Raw genomic sequence first — 17,324 nt, 5'->3', positions numbered from 1 at the left:
ACACTAGAAGAATAGAAATAATATTGGAAAGCAAAACTGATAAAAAAATAAATAAATAAAAGTATTTCCATCAGGTAAGTAATCAGAAGGCAAGGAAAAATTAAGTGACCTGAACAAAAAATATGCAAGTGTTTTTCCTGAGGAATCCTGATGGTGTCAGAAAAGGTTACCTTGGTAATAATGGTTACATGCACAAAAGTCTCTGCTTAAATAAAAAAAAAATTAAACCCTTATCTACAGATTTTATTACGTAAGTAAGAGGCAATAAATTTTGGCAATAAAACAGTATCCTTTCTAAATGTCATGTTGCCCATCATATTCCAAATTCTTGGAATTTTTGTTTGGGACCATAGATACAACCTCACAATGACATTCACCATGCTGTTGTTTTCTGCTTCTTATTGCTTGCTAACAGTGTTAAGAAATGACACACTAAGCTCAATATGAAAGAGAAATGCATTTTGTAAAATTATTTGATGTAACACATTGTTCTGTTATTTTAAATTCATTGTAAAGTTTGAAGGATTAACATGTTCTTTTTTAATTCATTTTCACAACTTCTCTATTTTTTTTGAAAGCTAATGTGCTTACTGTTGTTTCAAACTTTAAGATCGATTTGCCAATTAAACACCCCTGTGGAAAAGTTGAGTACACAGTTGGCTGTGTGACATAGTCTAGAAAGGAAATGTAAATTTTGGGAGTCATCAGATATACAACCATAATATGGGATAAGATCACAAAGAAGTGAATGTAGATAGAACAGAGAAAAGGACCAAGGACTGAGACCAGGGGCACTGCAGTATTTAGGGATCCATGAGGGAAAGACGAACCTATAAATGAAATTGAAAAGAGCAGTCCATAATACGGAAGAAAAACAAGGACAGATGGAATGCAGAAAGCCATGTAAATTCTTTCAAGTAGAGAGAATGACCAACAGTGTCAAATGTTATTATTAAGTCAAATAAAATAAGGACTAAGTTCTGACCATTGCAAAAGCAATGCAGATGTCATTAGTGACATCATCAAGGAAGCAATTTGGCTGGAGTGGATGGTGAAGAAGTCTGTTTGAAGTGGACTTAAGAGAGAATGAAAAAATTATATTGCTGAAAGTGAATGTACACAATTTATTAAAGGAAGATTTTTATTTGTTTAAGAAGGAAGCAAGAAATGGGGCAGTGGCTTGAGGAGGGAGAGATACTTTAAAAAAAAGGCTTTTTCTCACTTATATGCTCACTAGACAACTCTGACTCCTCTGTGAAGAATAGACTGCAGAGTTTCAATAGCAGCAGAGAGATAAATCAGGAGGCTTTGGAATTACAATTAACCCTTGAACAACATGAGGGTTAGGAGTGCCAACCCCTTACAGTAGAAAATCCACTTATAATTTTTGACTCCCAAAATATTACTAATATCCCACTGTTGATCAGAAGCATTACCAGTAACAGAAACAGTTGATTAACACAATATTGTATGTATTATATACCATAGTTTTATGATAAAATAAGCTAAAGAAAAGAAAATCTTATTAAGAAAATCATAGAGAAAATACATTTACAATACTGTATTTATTTTTTAAAATCTGTGCATAAATGGACCCATTCATTTCAAAACCCTGTTGTTCAAGGATTAGCTGTAGTTTTAAGTCATAGATTAGATCAGAATTGCATAGTTGAGATGGTGAGACATGTCTATGTGTAGCATATCATACATGCTCAATATATATTCATGAAAAGATGAACATTAATGATATATAAATATTAAGGTGTATCACTAATCATCGATTAATCAAACTATGTTCCCTTTCCATCTCTGATGGAAAAATCTTTAACTCCCTCTCATTGATTCATTGGATTCTGAAACATTTTTTATTTACTTTTACTTTGGGAATTCAAGCTGTTCTGGAATAAACATACATTCACAAAGCATATATTATGTAGTTGATTAATGGGAAGCCCACTTATGATTCCATGGGCTTCCATTCAGTCTCTAAATCTGAATTGGTTTGGCCTATTTTCCAAGGAAAATGTGTATTTTGAGCTCAGCAAATTGTGCGTGGTTTTTGGTTAATTGTAGGCTTCTCATATTAAAAAGAATGAGCTTTCTTCTTAATTTCAAGATTTATTGGAAAGTTACAAATACCCACCTCACTTGCTGTTCTAAAAGTGGGTTTTCACCTGGTTAGATGGTCTAGTATGAGCCTTCAGATGAATTTACTAGGCAATAATTGGGGTAGCCAAGGTGTCTCTGTTGACACAGTCAATTCTGAGATGATTTAGCTGTCATTTCAGGCCAGGTGTATCAGAGACTGGCAACTTACTGGAAGGGTTGGGGGATTGAATTCTCATACTTCTACTAAAAAGCTGTGATCATAAAATCATTAATTCATATTTACTCTCTCCCTAATACAGATATATCTGGGAAACATTGTAATATGATACACAACAAATGATATTAATTGCCATGGAGAAAAATTATGTAGGAAAATAATTATAGGGGGCTAGAATAAGGTTAGGAGTTGTGGAGGGAAACATAGAGCAGTCAGGGAAGGCCATGGGAAAGCTGATTTGGTTTAAAATTGACGTGCTATTTGGTACACACATACATATGCATATAGATAAAGTGGTAGATTGAGAGAGACAAATGAAGAACCAAAATTACACTTAATAACCTATAAAGATGAGACTATTTCCCTAATAACAAATTTTTATATTTTTATACAATTGGACCATTAAGGGAAAAGGTTAAACCAATGAAGAAGCTTTGATATTTCCAGAGGATATTAGAATCTTCATAGTGTATATATAAAAATATATTTAAAAAATCATCATCACATCACAAATCAAGTAGAGAAACATCTAAGAATTTTATTTGTAGTTGGCAGTCTAGCAGTCTGCTAGCTAGGAAAAAAATAGACATTGTGTAACAAGACTAAGTTTAAGATTTTGAGGATTTGCATATTCCTCAAAATGCTTTCACTTCCACACCTATGTGTAATGTAGGCTCTGTATTTAGCCATGATTTCACTTAAAGCAGGGTGAGGAGTGGGGGGATAATATTTTAGGGAAAATATAGAAAATATAACAAACTTGCACCCAGAAGCAACTTCTTTCAATATCCTTAAATATTTCTTCTGGTTTTTACTTTCATATTTCTTCTTTTTTTTTAAGATTTATTTATTTATGTTAGAGAGAGAGTATGAGCAGGCTGGAGCAGCAGAGGGAGAGGGAGAGGGAGAGGGAGAGAGAGAAATCTCAAGTAGACTATGTGCTGAGTGTGGAACCCGACTCAGGGCTTGATCTCATGACCCCAAGATCATGACCTGAGCCAAAAGCAAGAGTTAGACACTGAACCAACTGCCGCACACAGGAAGCACTTGCTTTCATATTTCTAAATAGCATGCTTAAACTGCTATTTCTTGATTTTTTCAATTTTTCACATTATATAAATAATTTTTCCTGTAGAAAATAAAGATTTAGCTGTGTTATCACCTTTTCCATTCACCAACTTATAAACACTTTTTCACACTACTTCCTCCCGAAATGGTTATATCAAAAATATTTAAGTCAAAATGTCACTGTTAATATTATTATAACCATATCAGTTTTCCTTTTTTTATTTTCATTTTATTTTTGCTTATTTTGGTAGACTTCTATTTTTTCCAGTATCTTTATTATATTGTTAAAGAACATTTTGCTCTCATTTTTAATTTCCAAAAGCTTATTCTTGTCTAATATTTTTAAGGCATTCTGTAATTTTTATTGGTAATAAGTTTTCTTTCTTCTCTATAATAATATTTATAGGATTTTCAATTATTTTAGCCTTTCCATTATCTTAATATCCAAATTTCATTTTTTCCTCTGTGTATGTTTTCTTTTTTTTCCATGTATCTCTGTATTTAGAACAGTGTGCTTATGTGTGTGTGCTTGTGTGTGTGTGTGTGTGTGTGTGTGTGTGTGTGTGTTTTAGGCTCAACTACTCCCTGAATACCAGTTACTATCTAAGAGAGAACCAGTAAAAGGCTAATCGAAACCTCTGAGTGAATGAAAAGTCCTCGACTGGTGATTTTTGTACTGTGTGTGAGTGAGCACAAATGCCATCTGTTTTATTGGAGAAATCTGAAATGTCATTACCGAGGGGCCTTTTCCTTTTCACTGGTTTTCCTGGAAAGAAATGAGATAGGGATCATCAGCAGGGAAAGATGTTTGACAAGATTTTGATAAACCAGAAACTTAGGACCAGTTACTTCAGTTTGTTAGAAACAGACAACACGTTTTTAGGAGAACAATATATAAAATTCAAGTGTTTTTTCTAATTACTTTAAATTATTACTTCAAATCTCTAGTGAAAGTGTACTATAAAATGTGTGTTAGTGGGACTTTGCGGAATTAAACAGAACAATATGTTCTCTAGCACAAGGCAAAGTAGTGCAAAAAAAGGACAGAGTCTTAGGAGGAAAGAGGCAAAGCAATGAATAATAGGTTGGCATAGCTCACCTGAAGAAGTGAGTAGGAAACACACAGTCTTTCAAGAATTCTTGGTCATAATACCACTTCCAGACCACCATGTTTGCCTCTTCCCCTACCATATCTCTATTTCCCCCTGTCCCAGCCTAAATAGTATGGCTTACAATTATAATCACTGCTTCACTTACTTCCATTATCCTACCCCTCTCCCGTGCCATAATACTCACCTTAAAAAAACAAAACAAAAAACAAAAACAAAAAAAACTCAACTGTGATATTAATCTCAACTTTCCATATATTTTTCACTCACGTGGATTGTGTAGGCCAGGAGAAAAAATACATGTACACACACACACACACACACTCTCTCTCTCTCTTTTCATATTCTTACCTTGACTTCTTGACTACCAACCTTAAGGAAGCCCTTTGCGCTGCATAACAATGTGACTACTCTCTAATCAATTCAATTTCCCGGTATCCTAGCCTATTATTTCTAGCTCTTTCTTCTCTTTTTAAATCCCCATCAATTCTTCCTCTCCTTAAATCTCAACTTCTAACTTTGTCTCATATTCCTGAGAAAATAAAAGTGATCAGAAAAGAATCTCTTTGTCTTTTCTCTGACAACTGCCATTCTATGTGAATTTGCACTCATACACTGCATTTTTTTCCATTTTTCTCTGTTCCTGTCCATGGTTAACCCTTCCACTGGTAAATTGATTCTGTCCTTTATCTTTATCACTTTATCACTTATTAAAAGATATTTATCCTGGAATTATTTTCTGTAATATAAATTCTTCCCTCCATACTGTATCACTACTACCAGCATGTAAATATTAATATTTACCTCTTTCTCATCTCATTTTTAATTTTTCTCTTTACATTTCTGTTAAACTAGTTCTATTTTCTCTCTTTAAAACAGTATTATCAAAATCCATTGTCTATATTGAGTGTCCATTTCCTCACTTCTCATTCTTTTTTTTTTTTTTTTTAAGATTTCATTTATTTATTTGACAGAGAGAGAGAGACAGCCAGCGAGAGAGGGAACACAAGCAGGGGGAGTGGGAGAGGAAGAAGCAGGCTCCCAGTGCTCCCAGCGCTCCCAGTGGAGCAGGGAGCCCGATGCTGGGCTAGACCCCAGGACTCTGGAATCAGGCCCTGAGCCGAAGGCAGACGCTTAATGACTGAGCCACCCAGGCGCCCCTCAAACCCATTTCCAAATCGTGCTTTTAATCACAAGACTCAAATTAAACTCTTCTTGTTGGAGGTCACCAATTAGCCCCACACCGCTAAATTCAAATACAAATTATTTTTTCTTTATGCTAATTATATAGCATAATATATAGCATTTTACTCATCCCTTCTACTTAAACACTTTCTAATATTGGACTCCTTGTTTCCACAATCACTAATGTCTTGTTTCCTTTGGTGGATCCTTTAACTGTTCAGAACTTCATTTTTGCTCTTCCTTCTCTAGATATATCCATTGATTAAGTGATTTCATCTGTGTTTTTGTTTAAATACCATGCATATATTAAAAATTACCTAACTTGTTTCATGAGTTCTGGCTTCTCCCCTGAATCTCCAACTCATATACTCAAACATTTCCACTTAGATGTCCATATGACATCTGATTCCCCAGTTCTAAGGATTTATCTTAACTTTGCTGTACCACCAGTGTTTTCCACCTCAGTGAATGGCATCATTGTTCACCAGTCTCTTGAGCCAAAATCATGGAATTATTTTTGACTGCTTATTTATACTTCACCCTAAAGTCCATCAGCAGGTCCCATTGGCTGCATCTTCAAAATTTATTTTAATTCAACCATTTCTTACAATCTGTGTTACAATCACTTTCATCCATGCCACCATCATCTCTTGCCTTGGCTATAATATCTTAACTACTTTCTGTCTTTCATTGTTGTCACACTAAAATATATCAAAATGTATCCCTCACCAGTACCCAGGGTGATCATTTAAAAATATAAAAAACATCACTCTCAACCTCAGAATACTCCAGTGCTTCACATGATGCTTTGGATGTAACATATACTCCTTACTTTGCCCTACTAGATGATATATAGGCCTGGTCCCTGGCTACCTCTCTGATTTCATTTCCTACTACATTTTCTCTTACTCTCCCAGTTGACCTACTGTTCTCTCTGGGTATGAATCCTGTCCCTCAGACATAAGCATAGTTTTCTCCTTTATTTCATCAGGTCTTAAACATGAGTTCCTCTTAAGACCTATCTACGTTACATAAAAATAATACTGTTTTCCTCTACCTCCTTCCTTTGTTCCTGCATAGCAATTATCACTATCTAATCATTATACCACTTAATTATTAATTTATCTCTTCCTGCTAGAATTGAATCTCTTCAATGGCAGGATTTTTTTCTATCTTTTGTTCACTCTAGTATCTCAGTGCCTAGGATATTAAGAGAACATTATACACTTAAAGTAATTTGATTTAATTGTATTTGATTGTAACTTTTGTATGTTTTTAATGCACAAACTGCTTAGTGATTATAGAGTTTTCAGTGTTTTCTCTTTTCATTTACTTTCCATAATGCCATTAAAATGTTTTTCTAATAGGAGATAAAATTCTCACTTTTATAATGTTGATTTATTGATACTGTGGAAACCATTCAAAGAAGTTTTTACTGCTTGTATGCTAAAAAAGAAAACTCTGCATATCCCTCTCATTCTGAGTTAAAAGCATATATATGTGAATCTATAACACCAATTCTAAATTCAAGGGCAATATAATTTGATTTAATATTACAAAGTAAAATAGTTATATGCAATAAATCCAACAGTGACCTAAAATGTAAAATTTAGACCTTTTCTATTACTCATTAACTCACAATAAATCTTCCTAAAAGGAAACCAATGGCAAATTAAGCCAAGTGACCTTATCACTGGTGATTCTTTATATAATATATAACAATCTCGAGGCAGTTAATATTTTATATTCTACAAAATAAGATGCTAAAAATAATGGTTGAGATGATATACTGCCTCATAAAAGTATATCAATTATCAGATATTTATAGGTCATTATCCACTTATATTTAGTTTTCTAGGGCAACACTATTTATATGTCATAAATGCATCTATTTGATATTTTACAGAGTAATTTGGGCTAGAGAAATTCTATAGAATGTTATTAAGAAATATTTTATATACTATCATTAAAAATACTTTATTATGCAAGCAAATGATTAATCAGAATGATGCTCAGGGCCATTGAGTACCCAAAATAATAATTATAGGACAATCCAAAGTTTTAGGCACTGGTGGTTTTGTTTCTTAATGTTTTCCTTTTTCCCAGGTTCTAACAGGTATGAGTACCCAAAGGTAAGAGTAGATCAGATTATGAGATTTATTCATGAAGGCTCAGTAACTTCCAAAATACAGGGCTTTCTGGTAAAGCCATTTATATATATATATATTATAATATATTATATATATTATAATATATAAATATATATATAAAATATACCTGTAAGCTGTGTCCTAATGTGAAAATATTTATAATACTAACACTCTCCCACCATAAGCAGAAATTTTGGTACAAACTAAGGGAAGAGTTAGGTGTGAAAAGCAGACTCCTAGTAAGATTTACACATCTGTCTTCTTAGAGGATTGGAGTCAACTGAATGGCAAAGACCAAATGCATGTAGAGTGTAGCAGGTCTCCAGGAGTATTTCTAGAAAATAGTCCTTGATATACTTTCTGAGGTAAACTCAGCAAACACTTCTGGTTCCCAGGTCACGCCCTCTTGGCTAACTTCTGATTTCAGCTGCATATGAAGTGAGTAGTTCTTTTTTTTTTTTCCTTTAGTGGGAGAGGGAGAGAGAGAGAGAAAGCGGGGGTGCATGAGCAAATGGGGCACAGAGGGAGAGGGAGATTCATCAAGCAGACCCCACCCCCAGCCTGAAGCTGAGGCAGGGCTCTATCTCAGGATCCCAAGATCATGACCTGAGCTGAAGTCAAGAGTGGGACGTACAACCCACTGAGCTATCCAGGTACCCTTGAGGTGAGTAGTTCTAAGTGCTCTCAGCTCATGTCATCATGACAGTTCCCCAAGTCAAGTGTTTGCTGAATGTCTACTCCATCTCTAGAGTCATTCCCTATACCATGGAGCCAGCATAGTCTCCACACATGCACAGCTCAAAGTACAGGAAGTCAGTGCCTTTAAGGCATGCTTCAAACAATGAGAGATAGAAGACAGTTTATAAATAACCCAAACACTTTCCTTTCATGTAGTTAATCCTAGTTATTACTATTCACTTCTTTATTTTTAAAGATTTTATTTTAATATTTATTTAAGAGAGAGAGTGAGCAAGAGAGAGAGCAAGCACAAACGGGAGAGGGAGAAGCAGACTCCCCGCTGAGCAGGGAGCCCCACACGGAGCTCCACCCCAGGACCATGAGATCATGACCTGAGCCAAAGGTAGAGGCTTAACTGGCTGAACCACCTAGGTGCCCCATATTATTCACTTCTTAAAGTCACTGTGCAATCACGTCCGCATTGCCTACAAAAGTGTCTTGAATAAAACTTCTTCTGCTGACTTTTAATCTTTCTCTGCTCTCATTCTCCTTACTCTGTCATTCTTACTTCCTGAGATCATCTACCAAATAAATGAGTCATGGTCTCAGGTTCTGATTTTAGCAGAATCCAAACTGAGACAGTGGATTTATGATATATGAGCAGGAATGCAGTGAAGCAGCCCAAAGCCCAGGCATGGAGCCTATTTCCTACTTTTGGAAGCATGGAAATGCTTGCAATCAGTATATGAGTGCCATTTGAAGAACAGATTTTCCTTAATTGGCTAGAAAGGGCAGGAAAGAGAAACTGAAGTACTTACACCAATTCTGTCCCTTTTGGTAAGTGGATCTGAACCTACTTCAACTATTGAAACTAGACAACAACATAACCGCACAACTATCTAAATGAAATGTACTGCCTATAAGAGAGAGAGAATGTCTTTACTTTTGAGACTGAAGTAGTCTCTTAGCATTTAAATGACTGTAGTAGCATCTCCGGAAAGTCAATGTTTTCCATCTGTAATATAGTTCCTTCCCACACTATCTTCATTTAACTGAAATGTTCTGTGATTATGCATAATATAACCAGATATAAAGAAACATTAAAGGCCTTTTAAAATCAAGATGGAAGCACTACCAGGCCAGTTAATACTGGTTTTTAATCAGATAAATAAATAGAAATATAATCCATCAGAAAGCAGAGATCTTTGGAGACATTTGTAATTTGAAATTTTGACCCCAATATCTCTAATGCAAAGAGAAGAAAAATGTGTGGGCTGTGTTTTGAAAGGATCCTTCCCTCTGGTGCTTTAATGAGTAATTAATCTCGCTGCTCTATGTTAGTTTCTTATCCTCTCTCTCTGAGACATTCTTTCACCTGGTTTTGTTGTCTTGAGTATCTTTTTCTCTAAGGACTTTTTGTAATAGTTACCAGCATTATCTGACTAAAAACACAGACCTCATGTGGAGCATCTTTAGGAAGGCACACTTTAGTTAGTGTGACTGTGCACGCTCCTGTGCACACTGTGAGTGCACTCCCGTCAGGTCTCTTCACTGAGCTCCTCCATTGTGTCAGCTCATCTGGCTGCTGGGAAAGCAGAAGGAGCAGGTTAGACTCCTTGACATTGTGCTGCTTATATCTCATGAGACCCTGACAGAACCCAAGCTTCCTTACACTTACTCTCACAGTCATTTCAATGGAGACAACAGTAGGTGAGGATTAAGGAAAGGTAAGATATAATTTCTTCATCTTGAAACACAGGAGAGCCAAGTACTTCTCCCTGGAGGCAGAGGACCCATAAGAGATGGACTTATGCCTCACCTCTGCCACTTCCTCCTAGATTATAGTCAGACTTTGTCCTGAACCCTATGTCCAGAAGAAGACATCCCCAGTCAACCAATTCTCCTTCTATCTTCAAGATAGGAGTTTTGACTTCTTAAACCATTGTCTTCCACCATTCAATTATTATGCACTTTGCTAAATGTGATCCACAGGCTGAATCTTTTTCTGTTTGATTGGGTAGTAGGATTTATAAAGATAAGATTTTAAAATTTGGACAAGTCATGGTCCTCTTAATTTTTCCTTTTTATGAAAATTTAGAAGATGCGGACAGACTGGGCATATTTTTTTTCATTTTGGAAACAATGGGCTGGCTCTGAGGAGTGGCTGCTTCCTTGCAATGGAGCACACACTCCATTTTAGCTGAGTTGTCAACTGCACTTATTTACGCTCCTGACTTGACCACTGCATACATTTGTGTTTGCCACCACCAGAATTTCAGACAAGAGTCCCCACTCTCAATAGCTACACTCTCTTCATTTGCTGTCCTTGTCCAGAATTCTCTGTCTATTCCTGGATGAAAACTTTTACATTCACCTTCCAGCAGATTCCAGCCATTTTATTGGCAAATAAATCATCCCTTATCTCTCAAACTTTTTGTTTGTCATCACTTGACTTACTTGTCCTTTGGAGGTGTAATAGAAAGACACTTTGTGACTTTAAACATTTGGGATTTAGACTTCCTAAAGGAAATTTCTATTCAGGAAAATGCGTATACTCATAAAAACTCACCTACCCCAAAGAGGAGTAAAACAAAGCCAAGATATATTTGTAACATTTGTGCAGTTTTTGAAATGGCGATTAGCTTTTTGACATTGTACTGATGTTTGCTTTTAAGGTGAGTCTTGGCTCTGAGACGGTGAAGGTAAATATACCTTTGTTTAGTCAGCTTACAAGAGTTCTTTTACCTTCTTTCCCTCTCTAAGGAGGAAGAGTAGAAGAAAGATAGAGTTTTTCTCCCTAAGATATTCTTTTAAATTTTATCTAAGGAGTTACATTAATATAATATTAATCTCCGGTCTAAAAGAAAACGTGTTGATTCTGATCACTTAGAAATCTTTAACTTCAGTTTCATGATGCCCACCTAATCTTTACAAAGAATAAATTAAGTAACATATAGATGTTCTCCACCTTATGACCAAAAGGGGGATTTTTTTTTTTTTTTTGCGTGTGTAAAACATTCTGGGAGGAGCTCAGGGAAAACAATCTCATCAAACCAGTGTGTTCCTCAAAATATGCATTAAAGTCTCTATAGGAACATGTTTAGAATTAGGAACATTACACTTATGTGTCCAATTAAAACAAAATAACTTCTTAATTCCATTTCCCTGATCCACTGCACCCATTCAACCCACTAAACCCATTCAACCCTCCTTACCCAACATTTATCAGTTCAAATATAGCACTAAGCTAATGGTGACATAGAGTCCAGAGTAAGCACAGTAGTTTGTGTCTAAAAGCACCTGTAACTCCTCTGACCAAAAAGCCATTGGTCAGTCAGGATGGGTTTTGAGACAAAAATCTTGCTATGCTGTTTATTGTTCTTCAGTACTTTGAGATACATGAAACTTGAGTCCCCACTAGCCTAAGAACCACCCTGTATCTTTTCCAGAAGTTATTTTTAGAAGATACTATCCTGGGATATTAAAAAAAATCACATCAATTCCTCTTCCTCATCATTTTTACTTTCTGCTTGAATAGATAAAGGATAAAGGCATGAGTTTCTGGTTTTATATTGCTTTCTTGCATTATACAAATAAATATTGTATTTATATTGTAATTGTAACATGTTATATTAATATATGTATTTAGTTATAAAGTAAAGTAACTGTATTGTCAAACCTGCACCTTTTAGGTATAGGATGTTTCTGTCACTCAAGGGAGTTTCACAATTCCCTACAATTCCCCACAATTCCCCTCAATTCTCCTCTCCTGGATTACCGAATCTCTCTTAGACTGCCGAAGTGATGTTCTCAGTCAATTTCCTTGCTTCCATTCTTGGCCTTTTGCAATAAATTTTTTATAGAATGGCCCTACATAAAAATCAGATCTCATAACTCCCTATATAAAATACTTCAATGAACTTTTTTGGGGTTTTTTTTTTTTTTTTTTTTTTTTTTGGATAACATCAAAACTCCTTAACCTAGCTCTCAAGTCCTTATACAGTCTGTTCTGTCCCTCAATTTTATATCAGACCATTATCTCCTTTTTTGTTAACATATTCTCTGATGTATTGTCAGGCCAATAGTAGCTTAATGCTATGCCACAATCACCACATTATTCACCTCACTTCATCTTGTCATGCAGACATTTTGTCATCTCACATCATCACAACATGGGTAAGTACAGTACAATAAGATATTTTGAGAGAGAGAGGGAATGAGACCACATTCAAATAATTTTATTATACTATATTGTTATAGCTGTCCAATTTATTATTAATTATATCTCTTACTTTAAACGTTATCAGAGTTAATATGTATTTATAGGAGAAAACATATAGAGAGAGTTCAGTACTATCCATGGTTTCAGGCATCTACTGGGGGTTTTGGAATATATCCAGCAAGAATAAGGGGAGACTACTATAGTAACATCAAAAAATTTAAGTGATTTTTTAAATTTTATTTATTTATTTAGAGAGAGCACAAGTGGGGGAAGGAGCAAAGGGAGAGAGAGAGAGAGAATCTTAAGCAGACTCCCCACTGAGCACAGAGCCCAACAAAGGCTTGATCCTATGACCCTGAGATCATGACCTGAGCCAAAATCAAGAGTCGGATGCTTAACCGACTGAGCCACCCAGGTGCCCCTTAGATTGATTTTTTTTAAAAACTTAAAAATATGATTCAACTAATGTAAAAATGATAGTATTTATACATTTGAAAGCAGGCAATCTTTCGAAGTTTTTGAAATATTCAGTTTTTTCTTTATATATGATATGGGTGTTGGAATAATACATGGTATTAGAGCTTCTTCTGAAATGTACACAAGGATTTTAATTAACCACAGGGCTTTATTAAATAAATGAAATCAAAATTAATGATGCTTTCAGTGAAGCTTGTCTAATGATGGCAATTGTCTAATGAAAGTTCATTGTGTGACAAATGTTAATTGGAGATAAAAGACCAGGAAATATACACAAATAATTACAAACCACTTAGTCTGAATGCATGTTTTCAAAAGTGGGATCTAATTTTATCTGCTTTCCTAATAGGAAATTTCTGGAAACTCAAAGGAAGTTTAAGTGTCACTCTTACAAAAAATTCAGAGATGAAACCAGCTCACTTCAGTAAGTGAATGTTCGACTACATACTATAATAATGCAAATGACATCTAAGAAACAGCTCCTGCCTTCAAAGACAACAAAACTGTGCCAAGCAAACAAGTCTTTATAGAGAACTCTACAGAACATAAATAAGAAAAGGGAGGGAAAGCCTCCAGATTTTGTTGACAAACACATCTGTTGTTCTGAAGGTTGAACAGACTTTTGGTCCACATGTCCTGAGCTGACCTGACTGCTAGATTGAGAAAAGCAGGAGGAAAGGGACTGAGACTTTGTGAGTTCCTACTGTGGGCCAAAACCCTTGTCATATGCTATTTCAGTAATCTGTGTTAGGCATTATTTCAGCCTATAGTTGAGAAGACAGGCCAAATTTAGATAAGTTGTCTGAAGTCTAAAGGCTCGTAGAAGATTTGGGACAGTTATTCAGGTATGGCATATAACTCAATCTGCAGAAACAGGGTAAAAACAAACAAACAAAAAAAACAGTCTATAAACTTAATTATAAGTTACTAGGAAATCAGTCATATAAGCTGAAAATAAAATATGACATATGGTCTTTTGATATTTCTATGTGTCTGATTAAATATCTGGATTTGATTGACATTTATTGAATGATAGCTATATTCTAAATTGATTTATTCATAGTAAATACTTCTCCTTGTCCAAACTATATCTCCTTTTTAAAAGTTCTTCTGAGTCCTTTACCAAGAAAGTAAACTCACCTATGTATTCCATCATATATGAACTTCTGGAACTTGAAGATGATAGACTAATTATTTAAATATTAATTGACCATTTTCAAATCATTTCTCTTTTCTCTTTTATGGCTTTTAGTATTACCCATCTGTATTCTCAGTACAGTAGAGCCACTTTAAAATATTTATTGTATAATAGAATTTGTCATTGAAAAAAATCACAATTTTAATCTTTAAAGATATATTTTATACAAACATAATATCTTATTATAAAGTAAAACTAGAAATATGATCTAATAGCATGACTCAATGAGAGAAATCTAGTATCAGAAAAATAAAGGTAAAAATGGCAAACATAGCTTGAGCATGGGAATTACACCTAACCATAAACCTTTTGAGCATATTTAACATTCCTTCAGTTGAGGAAGGAAAATTCTATTGCTTTAAATATTTTAAAGGTTACTGAATAAATAATAAACCATAGAGAAACATGACCTATATTGGTATGTTAAAATGAAATAAAAAACTGATGAGCTATTCACTTTCATATTTCTACTTTATAAAATGACTCTCAAACAATTCGGGTGGGTGAAACAGATCCCAAGGTCTGAGACAGATAATCACAATTTCTTGATGCCCCTAGAATCCAGTTAATTAATAAGAAAATGATTGTGTTAAATGGTCCCCTAAAAGAGAAAGAGCCAAGTTTCCTTAAAGTGCCTACTTTGCAAATAAATTATAAATATGCATGCCAAAGATTTGATTTAATGTTATAGTTTTGCCACACTGATGTCATGTTTTTTCATGAGCATTCAAAGACTGGATTACAAGAGCTAGGCAGTTTAGTAAACGTGATATGATAATAAAAGTAAGATTAAAATAAATAATTTAATGAAGGAATAAAACCAAATTATTTTTGGGTGATACATCATAACCTCTTACTTAATATCTTCAAGTGACTACTTAATGAGAATCTCAAACCATCTGCATTTTTAATATATATATATATAGTTTGTTTTAATTCTGCCTCATTTCTATCTCACCTCAGTAAAAGCCTGCATCACAAACTCCAGCCACAAAACTGGGTGCCATATATGATACAAATATTCCTCTCATACTCATATCCAGTCCATTACAAAGTGCTATTCGTTTGCACATCAAAATATTTCTCACTTAGTCCATTTATTTCCTGTATTACAACCACATCAGTCTAAGCTACCATTATATTTCACTGAGCCTTCAAATCTAGAATCCTAACTGGTATCTGTGCTTCTATATCCTCACCCTCCTTTTTCATGGTAGCAAAATGAACATAATTTTAAAATGTATAAATAATAAATTACCTCTGCACTTGAAACACTTAATAATATTTCCATTATGATTATAATAAAAGATGATTCCATAAGATTGGCCTAAAGACCCATATGATTTGGACACTAATTGGTTTTTAAATATCTGCATTTCTGGGGCACCTGGGTGGCTCAGTAGGTTAGATGTCCAGCTCTTGATTTCGGCTCAGGTCAGGATCTCAGGGTCATGAGATCAAGCCCTGTGTTGAGCTCTGGGCTCAGCAGGAAATCTACTTGAGATTCTCTCTCTCTCCCTTTGCCCCTCCCCCTGCTCATGTGCACACTCTCTCTCTTTCTCTCTCTCAAATAAATAAAATTTGAAAAAGAAAAATAAATAAATATCTGCATTTCCTATTTCCAGCTACATTAAACAGTTTATGTTTTGCTTGTTTGTGTCCTGAAACACATCTCAAAACCATTCTTTATACAGAAAACACTTTTTTTTTTTTCTTGTCTGCCTGGAATGCTTTTCCATTTGCTTTCACATGATTGACTACTTTGGATATCAGATCAAATATCACCTCTGAAAGTCCTTCCTATAGAATTAACCTATCTGTAAATTAACTTAATATCTATTATATAATCTTTTTATTTCCTTCACAGTGTTTACCATAATCTACATATTCTTAGCCTATATATTTTGGTATTTTCTATCTCTAAACCTTGTAATTTAAGTTCCTTGAGAACAGAGAGATGGTTTGGTTCAGTTTTTAAGATTTTATTTATTTATTTGACAGAGAGAGAGAGAGCACAAGCAGGGGGAGAGGCCGGCAGAAGGGGAGGGAGAGGCAGGCTCCCCTCAGAACAGGGAACCTGATGTAGGGCTCGATCCCAGGACCCTTGGATCAAGACCTGAGCCCAAGGCAGATGCTTAACTGTCTGAGCCACCCAGGCACCCCCAGAGAGGTGTTTTTGTTCACAATCTAGAAACATCCCTAGCACACAGTAGACAATATCAATAACTGGTTCTTGAACATGTTAATAAGTTCTGATAAAGTCACCAACATTCTAAGATTGAAAATATGGGGTCTTCAGAATTTCCGTATCTTCATATCACTTTATTAACCTGTCTAAGTCAACTCAAACAAATTCCTCACTCTCAGAAGTGTTCATAAGAAGTTACAGCATTTCTGCACTTCTCAAAAAATATTTTTGTTTGCCTTTTCAATAGCAATAGTGCCAGTTTAGCTCCAATTTTGTCATGTGAATGGATAAATCTAGTATAAATCTAAAAAGAGAACTTTGCCATTGGATAGTGGGTAAGGTCATGAGAACCTGTCCTCCTATCTGGCAAAATCTCATTTTTATAGATTTATATTTGACCCATAATCAGTAATAAGAACTTATGCTTCCAATTGAGAAACAGGTATTGGACTTACCCTTCTGGTGTAAACACATATAAAGCTTGTGAAATGTGTAAAGCAACTCTTTTTATTTGAACTACAGACTGTTCATGGCTACAATGCATGACAGATAGGAAATACACAAGATGCTCTTCATATTCAAGCCAACTTTCTACCGAGGGATAGTTTCTGAACTAAAGCACAGCAAGTTAAGTGTCATATGCAGAGCAATGGTCTTGTAGAACAGTGGAAATAAACATCAGCATTTGAGGCTGATTTGGGAGATAAGATTTATAGGGCAGGT

At 34.9% G+C, this 17,324-nt stretch overlaps 1 protein-coding gene across 1 annotated transcript in view; it reads left to right on the top strand.

Moving 5' to 3' along the window:
* The window catches only part of EYS (eyes shut homolog), a 1,472,707-nt gene that overhangs the window by 497,347 nt on the left and 958,036 nt on the right, over positions 1 to 17,324 (top strand).

The sequence above is a fragment of the Ursus arctos genome, unplaced genomic scaffold, assembly GCF_023065955.2.
Source record: "Ursus arctos isolate Adak ecotype North America unplaced genomic scaffold, UrsArc2.0 scaffold_29, whole genome shotgun sequence".
Classification (NCBI taxonomy): Eukaryota; Metazoa; Chordata; class Mammalia; order Carnivora; family Ursidae; genus Ursus; species Ursus arctos.
Note: the sequence above shows the minus strand (reverse complement) of the source record. Positions and strands in the feature narration are given on the sequence as shown.